At 46.5% G+C, this 27,534-nt stretch overlaps 2 long non-coding RNA genes and 1 other non-coding gene across 6 annotated transcripts; 2 read left to right on the forward strand and 1 right to left on the reverse strand.

Annotated features, from left to right (window-relative positions):
- The first annotated feature begins 282 nt into the window (after positions 1 to 282).
- Positions 283 to 21,916, forward strand: LOC103350467 (uncharacterized). 4 transcript variants are annotated; one of them, XR_011388014.1, is made up of 6 exons: positions 291 to 534; positions 8,884 to 9,052; positions 10,172 to 10,311; positions 11,000 to 11,079; positions 14,524 to 14,705; positions 20,640 to 21,916. It is a non-coding gene; the product is annotated as an uncharacterized lncRNA (long non-coding RNA). The 4 variants fall into 4 exon arrangements; XR_518476.4 differs by having other exon boundaries at positions 291 to 477; XR_518475.4 differs by lacking the exon at positions 20,640 to 21,916 and having other exon boundaries at positions 283 to 477; positions 14,524 to 17,418.
- LOC127483098 (small nucleolar RNA SNORA81) lies at positions 10,319 to 10,502 on the forward strand. Its single transcript, XR_007909061.1, has one exon. It is a non-coding gene; the product is annotated as a small nucleolar RNA SNORA81 (small nucleolar RNA).
- On the reverse strand, positions 21,105 to 27,274 carry LOC138849324 (uncharacterized). The gene is made up of 2 exons (XR_011388016.1): positions 26,145 to 27,274; positions 21,105 to 24,299 (listed from the first exon to the last, which is right to left on the reverse strand). It is a non-coding gene; the product is annotated as an uncharacterized lncRNA (long non-coding RNA).
- Between the last annotated feature and the right edge of the window lie 260 nt (positions 27,275 to 27,534).

Here is a 27,534-nt window from a genome sequence, read left to right on the forward strand (position 1 = left end):
TCGCCTCAGCTGTTCCAAAAACAGCAGGCCGTGAGGAGAGCTGCTCACGCCAAAGTCCATGAGGCAGGCGGGACCCGGCAGGTCCCCGCCAGAAACGGCGACAGGAACACCGCGGGGGCGCCTGAGGAGGCTGAGGAACAAAGCCCACCCCTTCCGGCGGAGGGCGGACCCCAGGGGGCCTGGGGAGCAGGGACCATACCCCGCGAGCATGCAACCCGATTGGCCAACCGTTTGTAGCGGCAACGCCCCCGCCCGAAGGCTTCTCTTGGATTGGCTCAGTTCTTGGTGCCGACCTGGACGGTGGCCAGAGGAGGACAAAAGACCTCTATGCCAAGCGGCGGGTCGGTGTTGGTGACGGCGGTGACGCGACTGCCTATCGGCCAGCGGCAGCGCCTCGGGACATGGCGGCTGCCTCTGGGTGTCGGAGAGGAATCGGTAACAGCATCTGCCAGGCCTGCTACTGCCTCCAAGGAGACGGTGGGTGGAGGCGCGGCGTATCTGAGAGCAGGGACTTGGCGACGGGGACGGTGGCAGGTGCGGAGGGGCCGAGGGTGCAGCGTCAGACTGGCGGGACTGGGGAGGGGGCGCTGCTTCCAGGCTCACCCTGCAGAGGGCGTCATCCCCTTGCCCTCCCATGCGACACCGGCTGCAGAATGCTTTGCTTTTCTTGTTTTTCTACCGTAACCCCCCATTTATTCCTTTATTATTACCCGAGGACTCATAGATTCTTATTTTATTCTGTGGTTTATAACCCATTTGTTTAGCTTTTTTATTTGTTTAGCTTTTTTTTAAAGATGTATTATTTGTTTATTTTATTTATTATTTTATTTGTTTAGCTTTTTTCTAAGATTTATTATTTTATTTGAAAGTCAGTTACAGAGAGAGAAGAAGCAGAGAGGTCTTCCATCTGCTGGTTCATTCCCCAAATGGCCGCAAAGGCCGGAGCTGAGCTGATCCGAAGCCAGAAGCCAGGAGCTTCTTCCAGGTCTCCCACGTGGGCACAGGAGCCCAAGGACTTGGGCCATCTTCTGCTGCTTTCCCAGGCCATAGCAGAGAGCTGGATCAGAAGTGGAGCAGCTAGGACTCGAACTGGCGCCCATATGGCCTGCCGGCACTGCAGACAATGGCTTTACCCACTGCGCCACAGCACCGGCCCCTGTTTAGTTTTTGTTTTTTTTGTTTTTTTTTTTTTTTTAATGTATTTACTTGAAAGCAGAGAGAGAGACAATCAATCTTCCATCTGCTGGTTCACTCCCCAAGTGGCCCCCCGTGATTCTGGGCCTGGCAAAACCAGGAGCCAGGATCTTTTTCAGGGTTTCCCACATGGGTGGCAGGGGTCTATCTTTCTCTGCTTTCCCAGGCCATTAGCAGGGAGCTGGATCTGAAGTAGAGCAGCCGGGGCTGGAACAGGCATTCATATGGCAGTCTGGTATGGCGGGCAGTGGCTTAACCTGCTAGGCCACAATGTGGCTGCCATCAATATTCACTTGTTGCTTAGATGTATGGTTTTTGCCTGGCAGGAGTCTCTCCAAGCCAATCCTGTATCCTTTTTGTATGCTTGCATTCATTTCCTATTTTCAGGCACAGGAAGACACTCCAGCCTCATCTTGTAGTTTCTGTCCTCCAGCCTTGGAGTTGGCCACTTCTCCAAGTACCCATGGTTCCTTTTATTGGAGAATGCTGTTTCAAAGCCCGTGTCTGGGCTTAAGGTGTGTTTGCTGCTCCTGGGACACCATGCTTCCAGGGTCCCTCAGCAGACAGTGCTAGGAGATTTTATGTGTACACTCATGGTTCTAGAAGATTCTTCCTAGTGATGGTGCAGTCATGAAAGTTTGTGTAAGGACACACATTTGTCTAACATCACACTTCTCATAATGTGTGGTGGCATTAAGCAACACGTTATCTGTGTGTGCATATAAATGTCCATGCACACATGCAGCCATCCACATTTATATCTCTGTATTCGTATAGATATATTTCTAAATGTATTTCTCTATCTTTCTTTCTGTCTCTATTCACACATATATTTTTTGTGTTTTAAAAACAAGACAAAACACTTGAGCTAATAGCTCAAGTTGCCATGTTCCCATGCAACACCTCATGGTTCAACCAAGTCTGTGCTTTTCATGTGAAGGCCTTTTCTGAGAGTGAGAAAGCTGGCTCTCTTTTGTCACAACATATTGCCATTTGCTCAGAAACCACAGGGAAAGTAATTTCGACATTGCTCAGCCATACTACCATGAAAAGCAAACCAACTAACTGGTGTTCAATATTGGTTTGCCATTCTTTTTTTTCTGCTTTAATCTATTAAAACTATATTATAGAGGTTATAAAGACTGTCATACATACTACAGGGCAGTTGTTATCAAAACAGCATGGTACTGGTACAGAAACAGATGGATAGACCAGTGGAACAGAATAGAAACACCAGAAATCAATCCAAACATCTACAGCCAACTTATATTTGATCAAGGATCCAAAACCAATCCCTGGAGTAAGGACAGTCTATTCAATAAATGGTGCTGGGAAAATTGGATTTCCACGTGCAGAATCATGAAGCAAGACCCCTACCTTTCACCTTACACAAAAATTCATTCAACATGGATTAAAGACTTAAATCTACGACCCGACACCATTCAAATTATTAGAGAGCATTGGAGAAACCCTGCAAGATATAGGTACTGGCAAAGACTTCCTAGAAAAGACCCTGGAGGCATAGGCAGTCAAAGCCAAAATTAACTATTGGGATTGCATCAAATTGAGAAGTTTCTGTACTGCAAAAGAAACAGTCAGGAGAGTGAAGAGGCAACCGATAGAATGGGAAAAAATATTTGCAAACGACGCAACAGATAAAGGGTTGATAACCAGAATCTACAAAGAGATCAAGAAACTCACAACATCAAAACAAACAACCCACTTAAGAGATGGGCCAAGGACCTCAACAGACATTTTTCAAAAGAGGAAATCCAAATGGCCAACAGACACATGAAAAAATGTTCAAGATCACTAGCAATCAGGGAAATGCAAATCAAAACCACAATGAGGTTTCACCTCACCCCGGTTAGAATGGCTCACATTCAGAAATCTACCAACAATAGATGCTGGAGAGGATGTGGGGAAAAAGGGACACTAACCCACTGTTGGTGGGAATGCAAACTGGTTAAGCCACTATGGAAGTCAGTCTGGAGATTCCTCAGAAACCTGAAGATAACCCTACCATACAACCCAGCCATACCACTCCTTGGAATTTACCCAAAGGAAATTAAATTGGCAAACAAAATAGCTGTCTGCACCTTAATGTTTATTGCAGCTCAATTCACAGTAGCTAAGACCTGGAACCAACCCAAATGCCCATCAACAGTAGACTGGATAAAGAAATTATGGGACATGTACTCCATAGAATACTATACAGCAGTCAAAAACCATGAAACCTGGTCATTTGCAACAAGATGGAGGAATCTAGAAAATATTATGCTGAGTGAATTAAGCCAGTCCCAAAGGGACAAATATCATATGTTCTCCCTGATTGGCAACAACTAACTGAGCACCAAAGGGGAAACCTGATGAAGTGAAATGGACACTATGAGAAACAGTGACTTGATCAGCTCTTGTCCTGACTGTTGATGTACAATGTAATACTTTATCCATTTTAGTATTTTTTTTGTTCTACGGCCGGCGCCGCGGCTCAATAGGCTAATCCTCCGCCTTGCAGTGCCAGCACACCGGGTTCTAGTCCCGGTCGGGGCGCCGGATTCTGTCCCGGTTGCCCCTCTTCCAGGCCAGCTCTCTGCTGTGGCCAGGGAGTGCAGTGGAGGATGGCCCAAGTACTTGGGCCCTGCACCCCGTGGGAGACCAGGAGAAGCACCTGGCTCCTGCCATCGGATCGGCGCGGTGCGCCGGCCGCAGCGCACTGGCCGTGGCGGCTATTGGAGGGTGAACCAACGGCAAAAGGAAGACCTTTCTCTCTGTCTCTCTCACTGTCCACTCTGCCTGTCAAAAAATAAATAAAAAAAATTTAAAAAAAAGAAAAAAAGTATTTTTTTTCTTCTAGTGCTATTGGTTGAACACACAATTATTCTTAGGTGTTTAAATTTTAACTGAAAAGTGATCCCTGTTAAATATAAGAGTGGGAATAAGAGAGGGAGGAGATGTACAATTTGGGACATGCTCAATCGGACTTGCCCCAAATGGTGGAGTTAGGAACGTGCCAGGGGATTCCAATACAATCCCATCAAGGTGGCATGTACCAGTGCCATCTCACTAGTCCAAGTGATCAATTTCAGTTCACAATTGATCATACTGATAGGTCTAAGAGTCAAAGGGATCACACAAACAAGACTAGTGTCTGCTAATACTAACAGATAGAATCAAAAAGGGAGAGAACAATCCAGCATGGGAAGCAGGATACACAGCAGACTCATAGAATGGCAGATGTCCTAAACAGCACTCTGGCCTCAGAATCAGCCCTTAAGGCATTTGGATCTGGCTGAAGAGCCCGTGAGAGTATTTTAGGCATGGAAAGCCAAGAAATCTGGGGGGGTGGGGGGAGGAAGACCTAAATGAAAGATCTCTGCGAGTGAGATCCCAGTGGAAAGAACGGGGCCATCAAAGAAGGAGGTACCTTTCTCTGAAGGGAGGAGAGAACTTCCACTTTGACTATGACCCTGTCGGAATAAGATCGAAGTCGGCGAACCCAAAAGGCTTCCATAGCCTTGGCAACTCATGACTAGAGCCTAGGGAGATTACTGACTCCATAAACAAGAGTGTTAAATTGTTAAGTCAACAACAGGAGTCACTGTGTACTTACTTCTCATGTGGGATCTGTCCTTAATGTGTTGTCCAATGTGAAGTAATGCTTTAACTAGTACTGAAACAGTATTTTACACTTTGTGTTTCTGTGTGGGTGCAAACTGATTAAATCTTTACTTAGTATATACTGAATCAATCTTCTGTATATAAAGATAATTGAAAATGAATCTTGATGTGAATGGAATGGGAGAGGGAGTGGGAGATGGGAAGGGTGTGAGTGGGAGGGAAATTATGGGGGGGGGGAGGGTCAATGTAATCCATAAACTGTACTTTGGAAATTTATATTTACTAAATTAAAAAAAAAGAAGAAAAAAAAAACCTAATCACTTATGTAATTAAAATTAGGGCAATCTCTTGACTGAAGTGCACTGTTCTTTTTTTTTTTTTTTTTTTTTTTTTTGATGTATAAAATCAGCTTTAATCTGTTCTAGTACAAAAAAAAAAGATTGTCATAGAGCTTTTATGGCTATGTAAGTTACAAAATTTCTATAAAATTTGGAATTAATGTGTGAATATATCTATAAAAAAACTCAAGTAGAATAGATTAGAAAATCTAGAGATGTTCCCAAGTGTATATGTGAAAAATTAAAGATGGTATCACATTTTATTGGGTCTGAGTTGGACTTTTTAATAAATGATATTGAACCAACTGGTTGGCCATTTGGAGAAAGATAAAATTAGTCCATAACTCATGGTATACAAAAAAGTAAGTGCAAATATATCAGAGATCCGAATGTGAAAACGAAATCATGCAAGTATGTCGCTCCCCCTCTTCACGGAGGAACGACAAAGGACCCTGCGTTGTTCTTTTGTCTGCTCGGCCCTTCCCAGGTTTGCTGCTGGTCCTTCCCGGGTTGGCTACCGACCCTTCCACCTCCGTGGAAGGGCGGTTCCCCCTGCCACTTTCCCCACTTCCGCGGGGGAGCGGCACACCGCCGGCCGGCTCTCTCGGGGGCTGCTCAGGTGTTCCTTCAGATAGATGTTCCTGGTGCATGTTGTCTCTCTCCTCCTTTATAGTTCTCTTCCACCAATCCCAACTCTGCTACCCACACGCCGAGCACGCTGCTCTCCTCCAATCAGGAGCAGGATCAGCTCCTGCAGGTTATTGGTCGAACTGGAGGCAGCTGTGCAGAAGCTGTTTCCTCCTCTCCCAGCGCCATATTGTGGGAGAGCAGATGCATAGAATAAGTCTTAATTCCAGTAACTTAGTCTAGTCCGAGTTGCTCCCCACACAAGTACTAAAAGAAAAAGTCTTTCTATTACCCCAAATCCAGAAACAATAGAAGGAAAATTGGATCAATTTGATTACATGAGGGGCTGGCACTGTGGCATAGCAGGCTAAGCCTATGCCTGCAGCACGGCATCCCATATGGGTGCCAGTTTATGTCCTGGCTACTCCTCTTCTGATCCACTCCTCCTGCTGTGGCTTAGGAAAACAGTGGAAGATGGCTCAAGTGCTTGGGCCCCTGCACCCATGTGGGAGACCTGGAGGAAGCTCCTGGCTCCTGCCTTCAGATCAGCTCAGCTCCGGCCATTGCGGCCATCTGGGGAATGAACCAGCAGATGGAAGACCTTTTCTGTCTCTCCCTCTGTCTGTAACTCTACTTCTCAAATAAATAAATAAATAAATAATCTTTTTAAAAAATTTGACTTCATGAAACATTTTTTTTTTTTTTGACAGGCAGAGTGGACAATGAGAGAGAGAGACAGAGAGAAAGGTCTTCCTTTTGCTGCTGGTTCACCCTCCAATGGCCGCTGCAGCCAGAGCACTGCACTGATCCGAAGGCAGGAGCCAGGTGCTTCTCCTGGTCTCCCATGTGGGTGCAGGGCCCAAGCACTTGGGCCATCCTCCACTGCACTCCCTGGCCACAGCAGAGAGCTGGCCTGGAAGAGGGGCAACCGGGACAGAATCCGGCGCCCCGACCGGGACTAGAACCCGGTGTGCCGGCACCACAAGGTGGAGGATTAGCCTAGTGAGCCGCGGCACCAGCCTTCATGAAACATATTGCATGGCAACTACGTCATAAAATCAAAAGACAACTGATGGACTGGACTGAGGAAAATATTTGTAATATTATCACAGGTATAGGACTAGTATGTTGAATATTTAAATTTGCATTGTAAAACTTTTCCAGATCAGTTTTCTTTATTTACATTCTGTAGTGGCAAGGTGACTTTACCTTTTGTATCAGAAACATGTCCTCAAAATAGTCAGTTATATTGCTTGTAAGTAGGAAGCTCATTCATTTTAAAATACTGTATCATGTGTCTTTGGACCCCAGAAGTAAACCCTGAGACAGGGATTGATGTGCAAGTAATTTATTAGAAAGTTTCCAGGAAGAAATCATAGCGGAGGAGGAAATGGGATAGGGCAGGGTAGAAGGCAGGCTAGCTGCTGAGCAAGCGCTCTGCCGAGCCGTTCTTGGAGGCGGCTCAGTGCTGCAGAACCCTGAAGTCAGTGTGGTCAGTCCTTAGGGCTGTCCTCAGCCACCAGCCACTAGGCTGGCATATTTCCATCTGCTCCCATTAGGCACTGGTTAAGGAGTCAGTTCCCAGATACTTCAGCTTTTAGAAGCATGAGGAACAGCTCAAGACTTGGTATAAAGTAATCCAGCTAGAGCCTTCTTCTTAATGATTGTCCATGCATATGTGGAGTTTTTGTTTGAAGTTGAGCAGGAGCTAGGTTTGTAGGAATGGTTACAGAACTGTGCCTCAACAGACTGAGAAACTGGAGCTTTCTTTCTACCAGGTTGTATCAAGACCTGTGCCCTTTGTGTTAAGTGTTGACAAGATTAAATACAATTGTGCAACATTAAAACTGCAGTGATGTGTTATGACATAGGAATCTTGGTCGTTTATGACACATCTGTTGAACATTTTCAAAGCTCACTGCTATATTAGCTATGAAATCTTAAAAAAAAAAAAAAAAAAAAAAAAAAAAGGTGTATTGGGGCCAGTGCTGTCGTGCAGCGGGCTAATGCCCTGGCATGAAGCATCGGCATCCCATATGGGCGCTGGTTGGAGACCCGGCTACTCCACTTCCAATCCAGCTCTTTGCTGTGGCCTGGGAAATCAGTAGAAGATGACCCAAGTTCTTGGGCCCCTGCACCTGTGTGGGAGACCCAGAAGAAGCTCCTGGGCTCCTAGCTTTGGATCAGCACAGCTCCTGCCATTGCAACCAACTGGGGAGTATACCATCGGATGGAAAACCTCTCTCACTCTCTCTCTTTCTCTCTCTGCCTTTCCTCTCTCTGTGTAACTCTTTCAGATAAATAAATACATCTTTAAAAAAAAAAAAAAAAAAGGTAGAGGGAGGTAGAGAGAAAGGCAGACAGAGTCTTTGATCTGTTCCATTCACTTTCCAAATGGCTGTAATGGCCAGAGCTGGGCCGATCCGAAGCCAGGAGCCAGGAGCTTCTTCCAGGTCTCCCCATAGGTGCAGGGGCCCAAGCACTTGGGCCATCTTCTGTTACTTTCCCAGGCACATTAGCAGGGAACTGGATCAGAAGTGGAGCAGCCAGGACTTGAACCTGTGCTCATATGGGATGCCAGTGCCACAGGCGGAGGCTTAACCTTCTATGCCACAGTGCTGGCTTCAAAATAAATCTTGTTTTAACAAAAATGTAGGATTTATCAAGATCAAGGCTGTTTAAGTCAGTTTTCTATTGCAAAGATTTTAATTTTTAAAATGAATAATAATCAGTAAATGCATACCAGAACAATTCACTTGGAAATGTAAGTGCAGAGTTTATTTCACTATTTATGCATCTTATACATAAAAGAATAAATGCAAAAAAATGTTTATTTTTACCTCCTAATCATCTGCCTTGTAGCTTTAGAAATCCTTTTCTGAAAAGACACAAATACTAAATAAAAAATGAAGAGTTTCAAGGGCTTTTAATTGAAGCAGTTTGATGAGTCAGAAGTGGAAGCTGTGTTGTGCTGGACAAAAAACTGTTTGCAGACCAGAATTTGAAGCCCAGTATGAACAAGTCAACATTTAGCCATGTGCATAGAAGTCAGTTGGAGTGTGCATTTCTACACCACAGTAATTTAGGCTTTTTTGACTTTTAGATCCACCAGTTAATTCTGGCACATGAAGACTGTGGGAGCAACTCGTCAGGCCTGCATTGTGGAATCTGGAATCAGTATTTTAAGTGAAAGGCAAAAAGTTCAGGCAGAGACAGAACATACTGTTATTAATGTATATGCAGATGTTGATATGTTAAACAAAAAATCTGTGGTAAGTATTGCTCTATTTTTCCTAAGGTCTTGTTTTCTTTAAAGTGATATTTGGGATATGGGAGGGGAAAAGAGCTTCATTAACACAGAAGCTGTGCATCAACATTTACAGGTGGTACTAAGACTCTTCAAGTAGGCTTTATTTTACTTTTTAAAACAGTTTTAGGTTTATAAGAAAGTAGGAGAGATAGTACAAGGAGTTCCCATACACCTTGTACCCAGAGACCCTGTTATTAACATCTTACATTAATATAATAAATTGATGATATGATTATGGTGTGGTATAAGGAGTGAGCCAATATTGATGCAGTAGTTTGAACTGAAGTCCAGAATTTACTCAGCTTTCCTTAGCTTTTACCTAATGTTAATTCTTCCGCTGCAGGACCCCATCTAGGGTCTCGCATTACATGTAGCTGCTGCGTTCCCTTTGGCGCTTCTTGGCTGTGACAATTTCTCACACTTTCCTTGTTTTTGACAATCTTAACAGCCTTGGAGAGCCGTGGGCAGGTATTTTGTAAGATGCTTCTAATAGCATCTGTGTGATATTTTTCTGAAGATTACACTGGGATTTGGGGCGTGGCAAGGCAGAGCGCAGATGACAGGTGTCATTGCCATCACGTCATGGCAAGAGTTGTGACTGTTGACATTGATGTTGATTACTAGTATTTGTCAGATTACTCTACTGGAAAGTTACTCTTCTATCTTCCTTCCATGCTGTGCTATTTGAAAGGACGTTGCTCTACCCAGCTTTTGCTTAAGTAAAACATTTTTCAATTTTCCAAAATGAATCAAGTTGTTTGTTTTGGATGAGGTGGGTAAAAATATTGAGGTAAGGGATCAAATCCATGTGATTACCTGGGAATTAAATGCAAGGATTGGAGTGTGCTGGTGACTTCCCTCTGGCTGGCAGGTGGGGTCAGTGGTTACTGTGTAGCTGTGAAGTGCTGCATTGTCCTTCCCCCTGCTGACAGCAATTGTTTCCCACAATCTCTGTCTGGCTCAACCTGTAGTAAGACAGGGACGCTTGGTCTCAAACATTATTTCCTGAAGTATCTTTAGGAAGACTGTCATGTCCTCTTGACTGATGTGTCAGCATAATTAGTCATTGTCTCTTTCTCAGGGTTCTTTGCCTTCTGCCTCAGCGCTAGTCAGTATGTTGGAATTTATCAAGATGTTCCTGAGTGGTCCATTTTAGATTCTGGGGAAGAAGGAAGAGGCGCGCCTTGAAGGATCAGTGTTTTACAATGATTTTGAAAGAGGGTAATGTTCTTTTTAATTTAACCTTTCTGCTAAAACTGTATAAACTAATCTAATCTCAGCTTAGTATTTGTGACAAAGCTAGCAGAGTAAGCACAGGAAGAAAAATCAATTAAACAACTACACCAGATAGAAGAAAACTGAGATGAACCTCTTCAGTCCAGACTGCTTGTTCTAGATTTGATATCACAGCGCTTGTGATATCTACCTGTCTATCTAGGCAAAATTAATAAAATGAATGAATAGCATGTCTCTTCCAATGGTAGGGATGAGAATCAGAGTAAGCAGAGTAAGATGGGTTTTTATTTAAATTCTGATATGAATGAAACTGTGGGGAAGTAACTTGTATTCTTATGCCCTTTGTGACAGTCGAGAGACTGGGCTGTTCTTTGTAAAACACAAGATGAAGAATATTCTGGCCTCAGCCCAGGGATTTCGGCTCCTGAGGTGATCGGGGCTGCTCTGTTAGTATCTGGGGATTTCCTTAGTAAAGGAGGCAGGATCTAGTTACAATGTAGCTTTGAAGTGCTGCATTGTCCTTGGTCTCTGCTCAAAATAAAGTTGTTATCCTCCTGGCCCTGTCTACGTGGTATTCCAGAGACAGGGATGTTGGGTCCCATACATGTTTACCAGTTCAAGCAGTGGCTTGATGGGTGGCTATCAAGAATTACAGCTTGTTCATACTTTGCAGGTGATGACAGAAGGAAAAAGGCATTATCAGGAGAGAAATCATAAGGGGCAAACTGTATTTTGATGGCTATTGATTTGTTGGTAAGTATTTCAGTTCCTTATTTAATTACAATATTTATCTACCAAAAGTTGATTTGGGGAGAAGATTTATAGTAGCCTTTACCAGCTGTGGGGGAATGAAGACCACACTCAGGACTAGGCCTGATAGACAGACAGATAGATATAGAGATATATAGAGGTGGGAGAGAGAGAACATTACTATTTTGTGGGCTAGAAGAGTGTTCAGCAATGCTTTTTGCATCACAATTTGAATATATACTGTCATATCTTGGGTTCTTAGTTTTTATATACAAGTAGTGTCTATGGTTATACACTATGATCTATCTTGTGAAAACTGTTTTAATTTTTTAGAAGTATTTATTTATTTATTTGAGAGGTAGAGTTACAGAAAGAGAAAAAGAGACAGAGAGAGGGGCCTTCCATCTGCTGGTTCACTTCCCAGATGGCCACAACAGCCAGAGCTGAGCAGATCCAGAGCCAGGAGCCAGGAGCCAGGAGCCAGGAGCTTCTTCCAGGGGTCCAACACTTGGACCATCTTCCATTGCCCTCCCAAGCCATAAGCAGAGAGCTGGATCAGAAGAGGAGCAGCTGGGACAAAAACCAGCATCCATATGGGATGCCAGTGCCGCAGGCAGATGCTTAATCCACTACACCACAGCACTGGCCCTGAAAACTATTTTCTTAATGAGTATTTTTCATCTTCTTTGAATTACTTGCTTTTTTTTGGTGAAATAAACTGATACATTATTTTTCAAAATGATTTTGTCACCCAGACAACCTTGACAATCAGACAATTGAATCAGGAAAACAATATTGTTACCTTCTAACATGATAAGATTTATTTAAATTGTACTTGGGAAGCTTAATAGTTGGTCAGAACACAGAAGGGAAAGCAAATGTGAAATTTCAGCATTTGTATTATTGATATTCAGAGAAGAAAACAACAATGTTGTTATATCTGCTTGTCTTTATTTTACATGTGTCTTTTTTTTTTTTTTTTTTTTTTTTGATAGGCAGAGTGGACAGTGAGAGAGAGAGACAGAGAGAAAGGTCTTCCTTTGCTGTTGGTTCACCCTCCAATGGCCGCCGCGGCCGGTGCGCTGCGGCCGGCGCACCGCGCTGATCCGATGGCAGGAGCCAGGAGCCAAGTGCTTTTCCTGGTCTCCCATGGGGCGCAGGGTCCAAGCACCTGGGCCATCCTCCACTGCACTCCCTGGCCACAGCAGAGAGCTGGCCTGGAAGAGGGGCAACCGGGACAGAATCCGGTGCCCCAACCGGGACTAGAACCTGGTGTGCCGGCGCCGCTAGGTGGAGGATTAGCCTAGTGAGCCGCGGCGCCGGCCCTACATGTGTCCTTTTTTAAAATTATATTGCTTGTGGTAACTTGTATTTTCTTGATGGTTCCTCTGTAATTAGAATTTTCTTAGTATTTTCTGGTCGAAATTTATGTTGACTCAGACTTAGTTATCGTGGCTTTATCCCTAGATAAATTGAATTGTGCCTTGTTGCTAATATAAAAATGACTGTTTTAAAAAGTTCAGTAAGAGCAGATGACAAGGTCATGGTCAGAAGTGGCATGGGTCTGATCGAAGACATAGATTCATAGGTGAAATAGCATGTTTTCTACATTTGTTTTTCTCTTGTCTTGGTTATTTGATATTTAAAGTTGTCACAGCAATGATGTTTTTGATTGAACTGCTTTTGTAGATAGCTATTTTTTCTCCTTACAGTTTATTTATTTGAAAGATAATGTGACAGAGAGAGTGAGGGAGAGACAGAGACAGAGAAAGAGATCTTCCATCCACTGGTTCACTGTATAAATGGCCACAACAACCAGGCCTGCATGAGACTGAAGCCAGGAGTCTGGAATTCCATCCCGGTCTGCCATGTAGGTGGCAGGAACCCAAGCTCTTGGGCCATCTTCCACTGCGTTCCCACAGGTGAATGTAGGAAGTTGGATCAGAAGCAGAGCAACAGGGGTCTACTGGTGCTACAATATGGGATGCTAGTGTCACAAGTGGTGGCTTACCCTGCTGGGCCATCCCCTGTTTTCTGTCCCAGACAGCTGTTGACTACACATTTCAGTCATTTGTTACAGTGAGATGAAACTGAGCAGAAACAGAGAAAAATATGGGTTACCATAATACATTTTTAGGGTTTTCCCCCATCAGAGAAATTTTACAACCTGGACCAATGCTATCCAATAGAACTTTCTGCGATGATGGAAATTTTCTGTGTCTGCACTGTCCAGTACGAGTGACAGACCACATGTGGATATTGAAATATGGTTAATGCAACTGAGAAACGGAATTTTCTGCCTCATTTTATTTAAATACCAACATATGACTAGTGACTATTGTGTTGGACAGCATAGTCCTAGACAGTGGTTAACATTCCGGAGTTTCCATTTGCAGTTTACAATCCCACAGGGGCCTCAGAAATGGATTGTAACTGTGCCCTCTGTTCTCCCTGGCGTTTACCTCTCTCCCTGACTCTCGGCTTTCGTATGGGCTTTAATTTTATTATCCCAAGTGCAATGCTGTGATCTGCTTTATAAATAATAGTGTTCAACGTGCCTGATAAAGGCTCATTTGCACTGATTGCAAAAGGAATCTTTGTTTTTGTTTTTGTTTTTGTTTTTGTTTTTGTTTTTGACAGGCAGAGTGGACAGTGAGAGAGAGAGAGACAGAGAGAAAGGTCTTCCTTTACCGTTGGTTCACCCTCCAGTGCTCCAATGGCTGCTGCGGCCGGCGCACTGCGCTGATCCGAAGCCAGGAGCCAGGTGCTTCTCCTGGTCTCCCATGCGGGTGCAGGGCCCAAGGACTAGGACATTCTCCACTGCACTCCTGGGCCACAGCAGAGAGCTGGACTAGAAGAGGAGCAACCGGGACAGAATCCGGCGCCCCGACCAGGACTAGAACCCCGGGTGCCAGCGCCACAGGCAGAGGATTAGCTTATTGGGCCGTGGCGCTGGCCTCTTTTTTTTTTTTTAAGATTTATTGATTTATTTATTTGAAAGTCAGAGTTGGAAAGAGAGACAGACAGACAGACAGAGAGATCTCTGCTGGTTCTCTTTCCATAGTGCTGCAACAGCCAGGGCTGAGCCAGGCTAAACCCAAGAGCCAACAGCTTCTTCCAGGTCTTCCACATGGGTGCAGGGACCCAAGCACTTGGGCCATCCTCTGCTGCTTTTCCCAGTACATCAGCAGAGAGCTGGATCCAAAGTGAAGCAGCTGGGACATGAACAGGTACCCATATGGGATGGCTATGTTGCAGGTGGCAGTTTTATCTGCTATGTCACAGTGCTGGCCCCATTCTTATTTTAAAGATATTTGATCAGCATCTAGTGCTCCAGTTTGAAGCATTCTACATATAATTTTGGCAAATAAGTAACCAATGGTGCTTAATACATAGTTCATATTGTTCAATAGTATGTATCTGATTAATAATTTTTGTTTTGTTCAGAATTGGCAGCGGAGGTCAGTTTGGGAGGAAAGGTCTGACCGGAAACATTAGAGAAGACAGAAAAATTCTCTGTGACATTGAGACTTTCTACAGTCCCACAGTGGAGGAAATGCCAGTGTGTCGGGCCGGCCGCCTTTAATTCCTGAGAAGATAGTTTTGAATGCAGTGCTTGCTCTCGCTGAGTATGTGATATCATAACACATGTCATGCTGTTTTCTTTGGAACTATTTCCGTCTCGTCTCAATGCTCATAGTGGATCAGAAATATAGATTTGATAGCAAAGCAACTGTAGTCGTGAGCTCATGTAAAGAAAGTCATTTCCTCTTGAACCTTAGACTGTTGTGATTAGGCATAAAATATGGGGGTCTATAAAAATCTTTCTTAAAAATGTATTTCCTAGTTCTATAAAAGTGGCTAATTGGGTTCTGTCACTCACTAGTAAGTATGTGCTGTGTAAACCAGCCAGTTGTGTGTGTCTGCCTTTATTGTGTTAGCCATTAGTCTGAATAGAACAAACTTTAAAGTGATGTTTTTAAGGAAGATATTTGGACTCATTTTGTTTGATGTTGTGTTTTTATTTAGAAAAACATTTTGGTAGCATTAGCTGTGAACTGGAGCCTTTTGCTAAGTACCAGCAACATTTATGTCTTAGAATTAAATCCCAGAAAAAGTGCTCTGTAGTATATTGAATGTTCAGTGAATTGCAATGAAATTGCAATAAAAATACATACATATTTATACATATATATGTATAAATACATAAATACATATATATGTATACATACATATATATGTATGTATTTTTATTGCAATTTCATATATATATGATTTGGTCTTTATATCTTGAAGAACTGTACTTTTTTCCATAACTCCTTATTTTCAAAGGAATAAGGAATAAGATGAAACAGCACTGCATAGTAAACAGTTTATCCTAGTTACAAAACTATGTGCAAATTTGACTTTCGATGAAACTACTTAATAGTTCTAAGTTAACTGCTGCTTGGCAGCAGCAGGAAGAGCGATGCTCCTGCAATGCAGGTGTTCACATGCACCATCTGCAGGCATTATCTGTTTCTTACGAGAAAAGAGAAATATTTGAGTGTGAGATTCCTCCCTCTCCTGTGGTGGCAAACATTTCCTGGCACATCCAAAGGAGCTGCTCACCAGCAAGGTCCTCTCTGTTAATAGACTGATATTAACCACTGGAATTCTTTTTCTCTGACAGTAACATCGAGTAGTGTATCCTATGACAGAAGATTGACATGAAGTATGGTCCTTTTTTTTAAAAAAAAAAAAAGCTTACTATTTTATTTGAGAGTCAGAGAGAGAGAAAGAGCTCACACCCACTGTTTCCCTCCCCAGATGCCAACAACGGCTCTGACTGGGCTGTGGCCAAAGCTGGGAGACAGGAGCTCAGTCTACATCATGGGTGGCAGGGATACCCCTGCTTGAGCCATCACCTGCTGTCCCCCAGAATCTGCATTAGAAAGTTGGAATTGGGAGCCAGAGTTGGGACTCCAGTATAGATACTATGGCATGGGACACAAGCATTGCAACCTGTGGCTTAATCACTAGGCTAAATGGCCACTGCAGAAAACTATTATTGTTTAGGGCAGTTTTATGCTTACAGAAAAATTAAGCAGGAAGTACAGGAATTCACATATACTCTCTGTTCTGACTCATGTGTAACATCCACTACCATCAATATATTGCCCCAGTGGTGCCTTTATTATAGTCATGAACTTGCCTTTAAATATCATGACCACCCAAAGTCATAGTCTATGTTAGAGTTCATTCTATGATTTTAGACAAATTCATGATGACTTGTGTCCACCATTATAGTGTTACACAGAGGAGTTTCACTGCCCTAAGAATCCTCCAGTCCCCTGTTTTCTGCCTATTCACCCCTCCTTTCCCCAACCTTAGCAACCACTAATCGTTGTGCTCTCTCCCTCGTATGCCTTTTCCAGAACGCCATGTAGTTGGAATCACATAGTAGGTAGCCTTTCCAGATTGTCTCTTTCCCTTAGTAATACGGGATTTCCATTTCCCTGTCTTTTCACTTCTTTTTAGTGCTGAACAGTTACTCCACTGTCTGGATGTACCTTTCCCTGTGCAGGGAAAGAGCACGAAAGACAAATGCAGCCCACAGCATGGGGCAGGCAGCAGTTTCTAACCACAGATTCCGCATCCAGACTCTGAAAAGGCTGTACTCTCTGGAGGGAATGCCTTCTTGGATGCAAACACCCAAAAGAAGGGCCGGCATTTAGCCCAGCAGTTAATATGCCCACAGCCCGTATCAGAGAACCTGGGTTCAATTCCCAACTTCAGCTTCTGACTCCAGCTTCCTGCCTTTGCAAACCCTGGGAAGCAGCAGTGATGGCTCAAGTGAGTGGGTTCCTGCCACTCATACTTAGACTGAGTTTTCAGCTCTTGTTTTTTGTTTTGTTTTGTTTGTTTGTTAACAGGCAGAGTTAGACAGTGAGAGAGAGAGACAGAGAGAAAGGTCTTCCTTCCGTTGGTTCACCCCCCAAATGGCCGCTACGGCCGGTGCTACGCCAATCTGAAGCCAGGAGCCAGGTGCTTCCTCCTGGTCTCCCATGCGGGTGTAGGGCCCAAACACTTGGGCCATCCTCCACTGCCTTCCTGGGCCACAGCAGAGAGCTGAACTGGAAGAGGAACAACCGGGACAGAATCCGGCACCCCGACCAAGACTAGAACCTGGAGTGCCGGCGCCACAGGCAGAGGATTAGCCTAGTGAACCATGGTGCCGGCCTACAGCTCTTGGTTTTGACCTGGCCCAGCCTTAACTGTTGCAGACATTTGTCTGTCTGTCTGTGTTTCCCTGTTTCCTTCCCAATAAATAAAAAATAAATTTAAAAAATGTTAAATAAAGGCATTAATAGCATTCATAAGGACTCTACCTCTAAGACCTAACCATCTCCCAAAAGTGACACCTAATACCATCTGAGAGCAAGCTGGCTGGAAAAACCTGCAGACCATTCAAGAGAAGCACCTACTGAGACCTGCCTGAGGTCCGTCTGACTGGGGCAAGCTGCACACAGGGTCTGTTTTGTCTTTTCTATCTGGGGCAGCCTTAGCAATTCTTTGTTCTTCATGCATATGCATTCCTTATCTCTTCCCAGAAATGTCTTCCTTAAAATTAATCGGTAGCCTTCTTTTCACTAGCTTCTGTTCAGAGACATTATTCTCCCTGTGTTCCTGAAAATGCTTATAGACAATCATATTTGTTAGAGATATATTTATTTGTTTGACAGGCAGAGTTACAGAGAGTGAGGAAGAGACAGAGATCTGCCATCCACTGATTGACTCCTCAAATGGCATAACGGCCAAGGCTGGGCCAGGCCAAAGCCATCGAGGTCTCCCACATGGGTGCCAAGTGTTCAAGTACTTGGGCCATCTGCTTCTGCTTTCCCAGGAGCATTGGCAGGGAGCTGGATCAGAAGTGGAGCAGCCAGGACTTAAACCAGCACACATGTTGGAGGTAGGCATTGCAGGCAGCAGCAGCTTAGCCTGTTGTACCACAGTGCTGGCCCCAGACAGTCATATTGTAAATAAAGTCATATTGTAAATAAAAAAATCTCCAATCAGTGAGAAATTAACTTACTGAAAGCCCACCTTTGTGTGCCAAGCCAATGTACTTACTGTGTGACACATAAATTCTGACCAGAAGTTGACCACTTTGGAACATTTCCTAAAGATTCACAAAAAGTCATTGAGCTTGTGTCCCCTGGACCTCAGTCACTCACCTTCCACACCAGATAAACCTATGGTTAACATTTTTACAGATCCTGCTTATTTCCATCTGCTCATCCCATGGAGGGTTAGGATTTCAATATGTGGATCTGGGAGTGAGGAGAAGTACATTCAGTCCATGGCATCTTGTTAATTAATGGGGATTGTATCCCAGAGGGGTCAAGATCATTTGATATCTCCATCCAAGGACATCTGTTTTAATACTTCCCTGGACTCAGTAGCAGGAAGCACTACCTCCCCCTCCACACTCTCACTTTCTTCCTCCTGCCTCACATCCCAAGTCTCTTCCCTCAGGCCATTCAGTGTGTGTGACCCTTGTCTGTCCTACACTCTTCTGAGTGTTTCTTCAAGCATCGGACCTATTGGTCCCTGGATGTTCTTAGCCAGATGACAGACTGGCACCTCAATATGCCAAATTTACCATCTTGCCCCAGTGCCACTAATTGCATTACCTTGAAATTCTTTTCCAAACTTCAGTAACATTCTCCAAACTTTTTCTGCCTGCCTTAGGTTGCTTTGTCCAATCTGTTTACCACTCAGTGCATAGAAAATACTGGGACGCATGAACCATCAAGGATAAGGGGTTTCTGGCTGACTCATTCACCGGCTTTCCTGTGGCCTTGGCAAAAACTCCAAGGTTCATGGCCTTCCTGCCTACATCCTCTGCCTCTGCCCTTGGGTTTGAAGGCCTTGGGCTTGGCACTCCCCATCAGTCCAGGCTAAATGCTGGCGTTCTTTAGCCCCTTTTCACGTCTTCAGGGAAATGGCAAGATAGAAGTGAAGAGGACAACATTTTTCAAGTTTGTACAACGAGACAGTGCTGCTCAGAAGATGAGGACCAGGAGTGACACGCACTGTAATACCCACCACCCTCTTCCCGCTGTCTAACAGAAATATACAGGATGTCCAAAAAGGTTCGTGTAAGGTTTACTCAGGAGACAACTTGAGTGACGCGGATGGGGACTCTCCGTGAATCCTGGGCAGTGTTCCGGCTAGCATTGTTGTGTTACCCAGTGAGTGTACATTAGGCTGGACCTGAAGAAGTAGCCTTTGGGTAAGCGAACGCCTCACTGGTTGCAAGATGACTTTCTTTCGGATATGATTGTCTGTATGCACTTTCAGACACAGAGAGAACAGGCTACTGCTTGACTTTAAGGCTATTTCTGGGATGAGATAAGCAAAGCATAGAAAAAAGACATAGAATTGCTCAAGGCTTCCCCAGATGGCTAAGGCAAAATAGACCCTATGTGCACCTCTCTCAAGTCACACTCACCCAGTAGGTAAGATTTGCGGCACTGTCCAGCCACTCCCCAATCAGATCTCAAGAAGTGTTTCTCTTGGGTGCTCTGTGGGCTTTTTAGGGGCAGCTTGTTCTTATCTCTAAACCATAGTGGCCCTGTGACCACAACAGATTTCCTTAGAGCTGTGGCCAAACCAGCAGAGCAACTTGAGGTCTGATTTAAGGGAGGAATTTTTCCTCCAAATATCTCTACCATATAAAAATGCCACTAAGTAGCATTGGTTTGAAAAGTCCATACTTTTTTTTTTTTTGACAGGCAGAGTTAGACAGTGAGAGAGAGAGACAGAGAGAAAGGTCTTCCTTCTGTTGGTTCACTCCCCAAATGGCCACTACGGCCAGTGCGCTGCGCCAATCCGAAGCCAGGAGCCAGGTGCTTCCTCCTGGTCTCCCATGGGGTGCAGGGCCCAAGGACTTGGGCCATCCTCCACTGCCTTCCCGGGCCACAGCAGAGAGCTGGCCTGGAAGAGGAGCAACCGGGACAGAATCCGGTGCGCCAACCAGGACTAGAACCCGGGGTGCCAGTGCCGCAGGCCGAGGATTAGCCTAGTGAGCTGCATACTAACAGAAGAGTGAAGGTGCCGGAGGCCGCCCTGCAGTCACTGCAGTGCCACGTCTCCCAACACCGAAACACGGTCTGCAGAATCCTGAGATTCTGGGGAGAAGGGAGCCCTGAGTGTGAGGGCAACGTGGGGGCACACAGGCTGCGGCTCTCCCTCTTCCTCCTGCTCATTCCTCTCCTCTCATGGTGGTTTCGCTGCCAAATGCACCTCTTGTTTTTCTATGACCTGTGGAGGAATGTGTTTTTATACTGTTAAAGTTATGGGGAAGGGTTTGTGGGATGCAGAATTTTCAGCACTAACCCTGTCAGCGCTGGGCCAGTCGGCATGGTTGGGCCCCTCCTTGGTTCAGTGTGGCTGGGGAGTTCTAAAGCCGAAGGCTAGCTACCGTCTATGTAATCGTAACTGACCCAATTAATCTTTTTTTTTTATCTGAATAAGAGATTTAGGAAAGACTGAACTACTTTTTATAAATTGCCCAGGTCCTGTTTTGTAACAGAAGACCACCGAAATCCCTCCAAGTTGGCCACAGTCAATAGAAAGCATCGCCCATGAAAACCAAAAGCACCTGTGTGATCTGCGTTCACAGACTGAGGGTAGACAGTGCTGCCCCGCCCCGGCTTTGCTGACGGAGACCACGCACATGCAACCGGCGCTCACTCTTCTGGTTTCTTCTTTAAGGCATGTCTGCCGGCTTCTGCATTCAGAGTGCAGGGGAAGGCGCTGGGGAGAGACCCTCCCCCGGCCGGCCGATCTGGCCGGAGAACAGGCCAGGCCTTACAGGAAACACAGCAATCCCAATAATGAATGCAGAGCTCAGCAACCGTGCCCAGCAGTGCTGTGGGTGCAGCTCGCTTTGTGCGTCTGCTGCACGGGGCAGTGACCAGTCAACAGACTGCAAACGCCAGGGCTGCCCCTGTTTGGGGCCAGTTTGTTGTGCAACCTCGGGCAACCCTTACCCTACTCTGATTTGGTGATTTGCTCTGCAGATCAGGGACAGAAAACACCCAGAAGTTACTGAAGGGAAATGAACATTGTAGACGAGTTCAGAGCCTACTGCAAATGTGAAAGAGCGCCATGGAGGGTAACAGTGCAGGCATTTGGAACAAGCACGAGTTGGCCTGTGTTTGGATTGGAGAAGGGTATTCTCGAACACTGCCTTTTCATCAGGACAGAAAAAAAAAAAAAACACTCTCCTGAGAGTTAAGCACTGGAAAGCAGGTAGTGGACTCCATCCCAGTCTGGGAACTGTGCCCCACAAATGCAGAGGAACTGCTTCCTAAGAGAGCTCTTTTTCTTCTTCTTTTAATTTATTGTTTTTTGAAGGGTAGTTACAGGGAGAAAGAAAGATCTTCCATTCATTGGTTCACTCCCCAGATGGCCACAATGGCCAGGGGAAGGCCAAGACGAAGCGAGAAGCCAGAAACTTCATCCGGATCTCCCACGTGGGTGGCAGGGCCCCAAGCACTTGGGCCATCTTTTGCTGTTTTCTCAGATGCATTAGCATGGAGCCAGATTGGAAATAGAGCAGCCGAGACTCGAACCAACACCCCCACAGGATGCCAGCGTTGCAGGCCGCAGCTTACCCTACTGTGCCACAACACCAGCCCCTCAAAAGAGCTCTTTAATCCTTTCTGGACAAAGCCAGCTGCCCTGACTTCACCTGCCATTGATTCTGTCTTGCCCCTGCTGGTAACTCATTTCCTTGTTAAGTCTGCTTATGTGATGCCAAAATAAATGACATTTGTTGACATTTTAATCAAGATTGACACTGGACAGTCGGGGACCCTGTGTGGGGCATCAGTAGCCTGAGGAGGGACCTTGGCTTTGGAAAGACATGGAAATTGGTCACAGGCCAGCAAAGTGAAAGCAAATGGGTTAATTAAAAAGAGTGGCCAAGAGCAGGCGAGCCCACAGAGCAGCCCTGAGTGTTGTTTTGGCTCCTCCCGCTTGTAGGGTCTGGAAAATGTGTGTGAACATCTGGGCAGAATGGTCATCTTATTTCTTGGGAAAGGGGTGGTCACTTCCAGCAATTGGGAACCCACCTCTATTCTCTCCATATACAGTCACTTCTGTGGATTGCCATGGCAGTTGTACACTGTCATTGCACCAGGGGAGTGACTATTGCTAAGCTAATGCATTGTGATGAGGGTGTAAGGAGGGTCAGGGCTCCTTGAGGTTAGGTGAGGCACCAGCTTGGTCCAGCTGATTTGAGTTGGTTCCCTTGCCTGGATCTTGTTTTCTGGCCTCCTGGTGGGTGGAGCTGTGGCTTGCCACATGCTATCTCAAGATAAGGAAATCTGTAATTTAATGTAATGTATTTCTTTTTGACAGGCAGAGTGGACAGTGAGAGAGAGAGAGACAGAGAGAAAGGTCTTCCTTTGCCGTTGGTTCACCCCACAGTGGCCACTTCAGCCGGTGCACCGCGTTAATCCGAAGCCAGGAGCCAGGTACTTCTCCTGGTCTCCCATGGGGTGCAGGGCCCTAGCACTTGGGCCATCCTCCACTGCACTTCCCTGGCCACAGCAGAGAGCTGGCCTGGAAGAGGGGCAACCGGGACAGAATCCAGCGCCCCGACCGGGACTAGAACCCGGTGTGCCGGCGCCGCAAGGCGGAGGATTAGCCTAGTGAGCCGCGGCGCCGGCCAATTTAATGTAGTTTTAAACTACCACTGTTTCCTGTAGTTTGATTCCTTGCGCAAGTAGTTGAATACTTTCTTTATAAGGACTTACATCAGGCAGAAAGGAAAACATCAGTGGTGTCTTTGGCCTTGCAGAGTATTAGAGACAATCAGTTTGAATAAGGCTAAATTGCAGCAAGAACTGGCCACCATGGTAAGGTATGGTGTATTAGCACTGCCTGGGCAAAACCAACCCCAGGCACGACAGGACGGTCCCTAGGAATGGAGATCAGAGGGGTTCAGAAGAGCCTAGGGATGACCAAGACTTAGGTGGTGGAAGGTAGAGGAGCGGGGTGGGGGATGGGGTTTTGGGGGGATTTGTCATCTTAATCCAGGTGTCGCTGATAACTGCAGGCAGACATAATTAAAGCCGTGAAGGCCGTTTGAGTCAGTAATTGCCCATAGTAGGGGAAAGAGCTGAACTTCATTCTAATTTGTGCGGAGCTGACCAGCCTTTCAGAGGGAGCCTGAGAAACGGGGGGGGGGGGGGGGGGGGTGAGCAGGGATTCGAGTCGAGTCTGCAAAGTAAGAAATTACTAAGTGGGTTAGAGGGTTGTGGGTGTACGTGTGGTTAGGCCAGCTGTGTGTGCTTGCTGCTCAGATCAAACTGTTGTGGGGACAGGATCCCCAGCTGGGCTAACTCCAAGTTCTTGCGCTGTCGCTGTCGGGAGAGAATTCAAAGCAGAGGCATGGGTATGGCACAAGATGGAGAGCAGGATTTACTAAAAGGGATAGCACACATTTAGACGTGAACGTGGACAGCCTCTCTCTTTGAGGAAAGAGTGGCATCTGCTGCCACCAGCTTTCGGGTTGTCGCCTGATGTAGGGGATGGTGCCCTGAGTGAGTATACAAATAGGGCAGAGTTTGGGCGGGGCTCCAGTGGGACTGGCAGTATCTACGAGGGTACCATGGTGTCTCCGTGTGGGGGTGCACAGCTTGGTTGTCATGGTGTCTCATGCATGATGGGAAGTGAGGCTCAGGTGCATGGTGAGGAAGTGCGTGTGCCACACCTGTAGCCACATTGAATCGGCACAGAAGACAGTGAGGTTTTAGGGAGTGCAAGGCTGTGGCAAAGAGAGTGCTGGTGGTTTCTCAGCTCCTTCTCCCTCACTGGCTCCCTGCCTAGTCCACATCAAAAGATACAATTCTGTTCTCCCACAGTGACTGAGAAACAGAGAGCCTCCATTCTTTTTTTTTTTTTTTTTTTTTTTTTTTTGACAGGCAGAGTGGACAGTGAGAGAGAGAGAGAGAGAGAAAGGTCTTCCTTTGCCGTTGGTTCACCCTCCAATGGCCGCTGCTGCCGGCACACCATGCTGATCCGAAGCCAGAAGCCAGGTGCCTCTCCTGGTCTCCCTTGGAGTACAGGGCCCAAGCACTTGGGCCATCCTCCACTGCACTCCCGGGCCACAGCAGAGAGCTGGACTGGAAGAGGAGCGATTGGGACAGAATCCAGCGCCCTGCCTGGGACTAGGACCCGCTGTGCCGGTGCCGCAATGGTTGTCGAGTGAGCCTTGGCACCAGCCGAGCCTCCATTCTTGATAATTACGTTTCAAAGAAATAGCTTTCACATCCTTAAGAAAAACACTCCTGGTTGTTGGAGCTATGTACATATATATCTCATAGGGACTGAGGAAGGATTCACCATTGTAGGCTTTTTTAGTAAATAAATAAAAGGGGGTCAGAGGCCATAAATCTAATTTTGGCTAGAACAATGGTAAGTCGTTTTTATAGCCGTGAGCCTTCTCAAACAGAAATTCATAAAGGGGCTGAGTCAGGCCAGGGCTGGGGCCTTAGAGCTCAGAGCCGGTGAGGATCGCTCAAGATCTTCCTGCAGGACTTGGCCACAGGTCATTTTGTGCTGAGAGTTCTGTGGTTTCTAGTACCTTCTTGTGTTCGAGACAAAGATTGGATCTTGGTAGAACAGCCATGACTTGTCATGTCAGGGTCCTCAGAGAGGCCAGCCATTGTTTCCAACCTGAATGTGTTTCAGAAGGAGTCCATGTGACAGACAAGACCACCGAGGAGGCTCAGTGGCATTGCTGGTGGCAGGATAAATATTGTACAAGGGCAATGACGCACCTAAGAGACAAAAGTACAGGGCCAGCATTGTGGCACGATGGTTAAACCTCTGCTTGCAGTGCTGGCATCCCATGTGAGCGCTGGTTTGTGTCCCGCTGTTTCACTCCTGATCCAGCTCCCTGCTAAAGTGCCCGGAGAAGCAGCAGAGGATGGCCCGAGTGCTTGGGTCCCTGCACCCACATGAGAGACCCAGGTGGAGTTCCGGGCTCCTGGCGTTGGCCTGGCCCAGCTCCAACCATTGCAGCCATTGAGGGAATGATGATCTCAGCGGATGGAAAATCTCCCTCTCCATGTCTCTCCCTTTCTCTCTCTAACTCTGCCTTTCAAGTCAATAAACCTTTAAAAATGCAAAAGAGACAAAAGCATGACCATTGGGATTCATAAAAAGACGAGTCTCCTGAAGTCCTTAGGGAGCAGCCAGTGGGTGAAGGAAGCCATGGAAGTTTTCAAACGGATCGTTTCCTAGAGGCGTGGGAGCCGCCGTAGCTGCTGCTGAGACTCTTCTTGAAAAGTGCTTCCCTGTCGTTCCCAAACACACGCAGTGAGCACTCGGCGTGCACAGTGACTGGTGTAGGACTAGCCTGTGTTAAGACGGGACACAGTGTGCGCAGCAGCTGATGAGCCCTGGGAACTTGCTCTGTCTGCGGGAAGTGTGAAGCAGATGAACACAAGAGAAGGCAGTGTTAGTACAACGCTTAGCAGAAAGGAAATGTAAGAAACTCCAGTGAATGTAGCCGGGAGGGGAAGGAGGGGTTACATATGTAAAACATCCAACAGTTCTCACAGGACAAACACGAAGTTCCATTTTGGGGCCTGTTGGGGGTGCTCTTTATCCTCCCCATACTCCCAAGACTGGTCACAGACAACCCTAGCCACTTGGCCTTGTACGTAACCTTGATGCCAGAGTCTGCTTTTCTCCCGACTAATCAACAAGATTCTTTTTTTTTTTTTTTTTTTTTTTTTTGACAGGCAGAGTGGACAATGAGAGAGAGAGAGACAGAGAGAAAGGTCTTCCTTTGCCGTTGGTGCACCCTCCAATGGCCACCGTGGCCAGCGCTCTGCGGCCGGCGCACCGCGCTGATCCGAAGCCAGGAGCCAGGTGCTTCTCCTGGTCTCCCATGGGGTGCAGGGCCCAAGGACTTGGGCCATCCTCCACTGCACTTCCCTGGCCACAGCAGAGAGCTGGCCTGGAAGAGGGGCAACCGGGACAGAATCCGGCACCCTGACCGGGACTAGAACCCGGTGTGCCAGCGCCGCTAGGCGGAGGATTAGCCTATTGAGCCGTGGCACCAGCCAAGATTCTTTTTTTTTTTTTTTTAAGATTTTATTTATTTATTTGAAAGTCAGAGTTACACAGAGAGAGGAGAGGCAAAGAGAGAGAGAGGTCTTCCATTCGCTGGTTCACTCCCCAATTGGCTGCAACAGCCGGAGCTGCGCCAATCAGAAGCCAGGAGCCTGGAGCTTCTTCTAAGTCTCCCATGTGGGTGCAGGGGCCCAAGGACTTGGGCCATCTTCTACTGCTATCCCAGGCCATAGCAGAGAGCTGTATCAGAAGTAGAGCAGCCAGGATTTGAACCAGCGCCCATATGGGATGCCGGCGCTTCAGGCCAGGGTGGTAACCCACTGTGCCACAGCGCCGACCCCTCAACAAGATTCTTTAGTCTCACCAGCAGCTCAGTGAGCCAGGAGCATGGGCAGTCATGATCCCAGCACAAGAGTACAGGACTGAGTGAGTTGGGTAGGCGGAGGGAAGGAAGGCGAGAACCTAGTGGAAATCTGGGATGCACTTGGGGCAAGGAGGTGTCACTGCCGGAAATGGAGGCAGGGTGCTGTGGGAGATACAGGCGTAACAGGAGAATGTTTGGTCAGACGGTGAGGATGAAAAGGCAGGGGCAGCAAGAAAAGAGGGGTCTTGTCCTGTGGTCTTGGGCAGAGGCTGACTACTGCTGTGGTATTGTCCGCTTGTTCTGTAATTCCTTTCCTTTTTTGTTAAAGTTCATAAACAAAAGACCTCTGAGTTCTTGGGTCTAGGGAGTCCAAGGTCAGGGCATCACACCTTTGGTGTCTGGTGAGGGCCCATTCCCCGTATCCTCTTCAGCCGCTACTTATCAAGATTCTCCTAGAGTCCTCTGCCCGCCCCTGCCTGCCCCAGCACCCCACGTACCGCAATCCCCTGGCCTGTCTTCCCTCCACCTCCCTGTCTCAGATGCAGGATTGTCGAGGGCTTTGGTCCGCCCCTCGCTGGCTCCTGTCCTTCCACCCAGCACATGTGCCTGCATCTTCTCTGCCCCCTCAGAGCCGCTAGGGAAACGCAACTCACAAGGCAAACAGTGTCGCCATAAATGGCACCACCCAGCTACGCACAGGGCTTGGTGCTGCACAGCCGTCCATGTGGCTGGCCCAGACCTCCTCTTCCTTCCAGTGTCTTCAGCAGTCAGGATCATTGGCCCTCGCAGGGCCTGCCCCACCCCCCTACCCCCAGGACCTCGCCCCCTGCCTGCTTCCTGGAGAAAGGGGAAGACATCAGACACGCCAGGAGCACCTCACCCCCACCTGTGCTGCTCTGCCTGAGTTCTCCTGGCTCGCCAACCTCCATTCCCTCTGTAGAACAAACCGA

The sequence above is a fragment of the Oryctolagus cuniculus genome, chromosome 4 (genome assembly GCF_964237555.1).
Source record: "Oryctolagus cuniculus chromosome 4, mOryCun1.1, whole genome shotgun sequence".
Classification (NCBI taxonomy): domain Eukaryota; kingdom Metazoa; phylum Chordata; class Mammalia; order Lagomorpha; family Leporidae; genus Oryctolagus; species Oryctolagus cuniculus.